Raw genomic sequence first — 6,000 nt, forward strand, 5'->3', positions numbered from 1 at the left:
AGAGTTTACATTGGTTGGCCTTTCAAAAGTATATTAAGTTTTATCCATATAGACATGAAGCTGGAAGAAAAAATCCAGCAATCAACAAACATTCTCAGTGTTTACTGACTGGCAGAAATTCACATTTTAATGATACTTGCTATTTACTCTACAGAACTATAGACCCCATATGCTAACATTTCAGAAAGAGCTAAGCTATCATTTGACCTGATAACTGTCACTTTAGTTTTACAAAATCTAATCCGTACACATTGAAGAAATAAATGCCTCCCAGCTTTCTAATGTTTCCTTATGCTGGTTAAAGGTCACTGATGTGAACTGCTAACTCTGTTCCTCTCTCTACCACAAGCTGTATGACCTGCTGAACAACTCATCTTTTTATTTATTCCAGATCTCTGGCATCTGCTGTTTTCATTTTGGCTTTGTGAAAAAAAAGTTTCCTCTGCCACAAATGTTGTCTATAGCTCGTTCTGTAGGAGTTTGAATCTTACGCCAGTAATAGTGAAGAGATGCATTCTGTGAGCAGTGCACATATTTGGACAATAAAGACATGGGTGATATAATTGTACCTTTACATTTGTCTTTACCCAAGCTATACAAGCACTATTTGAACTCTTAAGTGAATTACTCAACTTAAATAGTAGCTGCTTCTTCATTCATTTCAAAACAGTTAAATTCAAAGTATAAGTCATTTATTGTCATATGAACAATTATATGTATGCACAGCTGGAATGAAAAACAACCTTGCAGCAGAATCACAGGCAGAGGACATCAAATAAATAGCATTCAATGGTATACATAACAAAAAAATTGTGTGAAGAACATGATTTGTGTTTTAATTTAGATTATTTTGTCATTTTTGAGTTAAAATATTTACAAATACATGCTTTTGCTTTGTATTTTAAATGTGTATTGAAAATTTTTTAAAAACGTATCTTTTAAGACTTATTTATTGTTGAATGCTTTTAAATTCCCGCCACTGCCTGTAAGGAGTTTGTATGCTCTCCCCATTACCGTGTGGGTTTCCCTCGGGTGCTCCGGTTTCTGCCCACAGTCTAAAGAAGTACCAGTTGTAAGGCTAATTGGTCATTATAAATTGTCCCATGATTAAACGAGGATTAAACTGGGGGATAGCTGGGTGACACAGGTTGAAGTGCCAGATGAGCCTATTCCATGCTGTATCTCAATAAATAAATAAATAGATGTCAAGACACTCTGAAATATTCAGTATTACTGAAAGCTAGTTAAGACAGAAGCCATCAATAAACTTATGTTTAGTACTTTTTTGGGTGAACTTGTTATATTTGTCATTATACAGGACTTCACTACAAGCAAACAAGATAACACTAAATCTTTTTTTTCAGTAGCGATTTGCATAGAAAAAGTACAAAACATTCGAAGTTCTAAGCTCAAAGTAAATTTATTATCGAAGTGCATGTATGGCACCATATACAACACTGAGATTCATTTTCTTGTGGGCATACTCAATAGGTCCATAATAGAATAATAATCATAATAGAGTCAACTTGGGTGTTCAACCAGTATACAAAAGACAACAAACTGCAAATTACAAAATGAAAGAAAAAAAATAATAATACTAATAAAATTAATTTCTTAAAAACTCTTGAAAAGTGCCTGAATTTTTGACAGAAGATAAAGCATATTTCTTACCCAAAGTAGAAATCACAAATGACTCACCAAAATATCATCCTCTTACTTGTTTACAAACTATATATAAAATTGTAAAGTCATACACCTTGCAACTAATTACTATTTACTTCACTAACCACAATATACTCACAGTAGCGCAAAATGGATCCCAAAAGGGTATGAAGGGATATAAAGAACAACTGATAATAGATTCCATAATTCCAAATCAAGCCCAGAGGAAAAGCAGTAATCCTTCATGTTGTTGAATTAACTACCAAAAAGCATTTGATTCTGTCTCACACTCATGATTAATAGACATTCTAAATATATATAAACTACACCCAATTCTTGTGAATTTCCTTCAACATCTGATGAAGCACTGCCGTACTAATAATCACCCTACCTATGAAAAACCAAAAAAAAACAACCACCATTATCAAAATAAACTGAGGTATTTTCAGGGCAACTCTTTAAGCCCACTATGGTTCTGTCTAGCTTTAAAACTGCTCTCTAATTTACAGAATTGGATGAAAATAGGGTATAAAATCAGAAGCAGCCAAATTAATTATATCTTAACATACCTTCTATTCATGGACAATTTGAAATTATAGGCTCCTTCATCAGGATAAAAAACTAAAGCAATTAATTCAAACAGTAGAACTAGTTAAAAAAAAGATATAAACATAAACTTTGCTTTGGATAAATGCAGAACAGTAAACATAAAGTGCAACAGAACTATTAGAACATAAAACAGAGCAGCAGGATACAATGCAACTGATGGATGAATATGAAACATATAATCATTTTGGATATCAACAAACAAAGAAAATAGATCATAGAGCAATAAAGTGAAAACTTTCAACAGAATTACTTCAAGGCTTAAGAAAATTTGTCAAACAGAGCTCAACAGTAAAAATATAACAAAGACATTAAACACTTCCACTACACCCATATTAACATATTCTTTTGGCATAATATCTGTCTAAAATTGATTTGAAAATTTTACAAAGAAAAATAAGAAATGAAATGAAAAATTTTAGAAAACGTCATATAATTGAACATGCTTATATTAACATTACATAGGACAGAAGGAGGAAGAGAAATAACAGACATAAAAAAATCTACACAACAATCAGAGAAAATTTCAATGGATATATTTTCATCTACAAAAATGGGATTCAGCACTCGATGTGAGCATATGCAATTCTGATAAGATGTACACCCCACTAAACATAAAGGAATGTACAACACAGAACAACAAAGAATGGGTCATCAGAGAAGAAAAAGTTTACCTATGAAAAATATTGCCTTTCATGGAAGATATCCACTTGATCTGAGCAGATTAAAGTGCCTACCAGAATTATTCAAGTATTCACCCACCCTCCCCCCCCCCCCCCCGGAAGTTTCCAAGTTTTATTGTTTTACAACATTGAAATGCAGTGGATTTAATTTTGCTTTTTTTGAACTGATCAACTGAAAAAAGACTTTTTCATGTCAAAATGAAAATAAATCTCTACAAAGTGATCTAAATTACAAATATAAACCACAAAATCATTGATTACGTAAGTACTCTCCCTCTTCAAATCAATACTTAGTAGATGCACCTTTGGCAGTAATTACAGCCTTGAGTCTGAGTGGATAGGTCTCTATCAGATTTGTACTTTTGGACACTGCAATTTTTTTCTCCAATTCTTCTTCACAAAACTGCTCATTCTCTGTCAGATTGCATGGAGATCATGAGTGAGTGAAAAATTCTCAATTGGATTGAAGTCTGGGCTCTGACTTGGCCACTCCAGGTCATTAACATGGTTCTTTTTAAACCATTCCTGTGTAGCTTTGATTCTATGCTTGGGGTCATTGTCTTGCTGGAAAACAAGTCTTCTTCCAAGTCACAGTTCTTTTGCAGACTGCATCAGTTTTTCCTCCAGGGTTTCCCTGCATTTTGCTGCATTCATTTTACCCTCTACCTTCCAAAGCCTCCTAGAGCCTGCTGCAGTGAATCAACCCCATGGCATGATGCTGCCACCACCATGCTTCACGGTAGGCATGGTGTGTTTTTTATGATGTGCAGTGTTGGGCTAAATATATCGATTAGTCTCATGGCCAAAAAGCTCAGTTTTTGTTTCATCAGACTATAGAACCTTCTCCCAGTTTACTTCAGAGTCTTCCACATGCCTTCGGGTAAACTCTAGCTGAGATTTCATGTGAGTTTTTTTTAACTGTGGCATTCACTATGGCACTCTCCCATAAATCTACATCTGGTGAAGCACCTGGGCAACAGTTGATGTATGCACAGTCTCTCCCATTTCAGCCACTGAAGCTTGTAACGCCTCCAGAGTTGTCATAGGTCCCTTGGTGGCCTCCCTCACTAGTCCCCTTCTTCCATGGTCACTCAGTTTTTGAGGATGGCCTACTCTAGATTTACAGATTTACAGATGTGCCATGTTCTTCCCATTTCTTGATTGACTTAACTGTACGCGAAGGGACATTCAGTGACTTGGAAATTTTCCTATATCCATCATCTGACTTATGCTTTTCAATAACCTTTTTATGGAGTTGCTTGGAGTGTTCCTTTGTCTTCATGGTGTAGTTTTTGCCAGGATACTGACTCACCAACAGTTGGACCTTCCAGATACAGGTGTATTTTCACTACAATCAATTGAAGCACCTTGACTGCACACGGTGATTTCCATTTAACAAATTATGTGACGTCTAAAACCAATTGGCTGCACTAGTGATGATTTGGCATGTCACATTAAAGGGGATGAATACTTATGCGATTAATTATTTTGTGTTTTATATTTATAATTAATTTGGAACATTTTGTTGAGACTTGATTTTACTTTGACATAAAGAGTCCTTTTCTGTTGATCAGTATCAAAAAATCCATCTTAAATCCATTGTAATTCAATGTTGTAAAACAATAAACATGAAATCTTCCAAGAGGGACTTTTTATAGGCACTGCAGACATTGACAAGGAAGAGTTGAACACCTCCCTTGGAGTTGGAGACCTCTTCCCAGAAACAGAAGGGCTCCTTGTGGCAGTACAAGACCAAGTGGCTAACGCAAAAACATATCAAAAATACACAATAAAAGATCAACAACTTCAAGATGATAAATGTAGAAAATGCTGTGAAAACCAGAAACAATCCAAGATATTACAGGATCCTGTAGCAGTTTAATTCAATCTGACTACTCACACAAGCACAATCAAGCAGCAAACATCACTCATCAAAATCTTGCTTTAAAATACAAACTCATAAATGAAATCACACCTTGATATAAGTACAAGCCTGATCCAGTTTTAGAGTCAGAATAACACAAATTATATTATGACTGATCAGTTATTACAGATAGAACAATCTATAATATCCATCCAGATATAATAATACAGGACAAACAAGCAAGAACAACTTTATTAGTAGATATAGCCACTCCAAACAGCTATTACTTACAGAAATCAATAAATGAAATACACCACAAATATGATGAATTAAAGGAGGAATTTGAAAGATTTTGAAACATGAACAAGGTGTACATTATCCCAATAGCAATATCTACAACTGTTGTCTTCCTAAAGGCACTAAATAATAGCATTAAACAACAGAGCTACACAGCTAAACAGTCTATATAAATTTTCAGAAAGCCACAATACAAAACACCATGAGAATTGTCTGTAAATGACAAATGAAGGTGTTTGCCTCTGCCCATAGCTCGTCTTATCAGCTTGAACTTTGAAACAGTAATAATAATAATAAAAAATCAATAATCAATAAACATCTAGGATATGAGAAAGTGAGTTCTAGAAACTGAGTCCATAAGTTCATTTGAAGTTCAAGTGATGATGAGCAAAGTTATCCCCTCTGATCCAACAGCCTGATAGTGACGAATAAGAACTGTTTCTAACTAGGTGGTGTGGGTTCTGAGGCTCCTGTACGATCTTCCTGATGGCAGCAGCAAGAAGAAAGCATGAACTCAGTGGTGGGGGTCCCTGTTGATAGATGTTCCATGTAAGTGTGCTCAGTGGTGGGAGGGCTTTACCCGTGATGAACTGGGCCATTCCATTACTTTTTGTAGGATTTTCTGTTCAAGGGCAAGGCCATTAGTGTTCCTATACCAGGCTGTCATGCAGTTGGTTAATATACTCTTCACCACACATCTACAGAAGTTTATCAAAATTTTAGGTATCATGCTGAATCTTCACAAACTTCTAAGGAAGTAGAGATGCTTCCGTGTTTTTATCATAATTGCACTTATGTGCTGAGTCCAGAACAGGTCCTCTGAAATGATAATACCCAAGAATTCAACTTTACTCCTCTCCACCTCTAATCTCCCGACGAAGACTGGGT

The sequence above is a fragment of the Hemitrygon akajei genome, chromosome 10, assembly GCF_048418815.1.
Source record: "Hemitrygon akajei chromosome 10, sHemAka1.3, whole genome shotgun sequence".
Lineage (NCBI taxonomy): Eukaryota > Metazoa > Chordata > Chondrichthyes > Myliobatiformes > Dasyatidae > Hemitrygon > Hemitrygon akajei.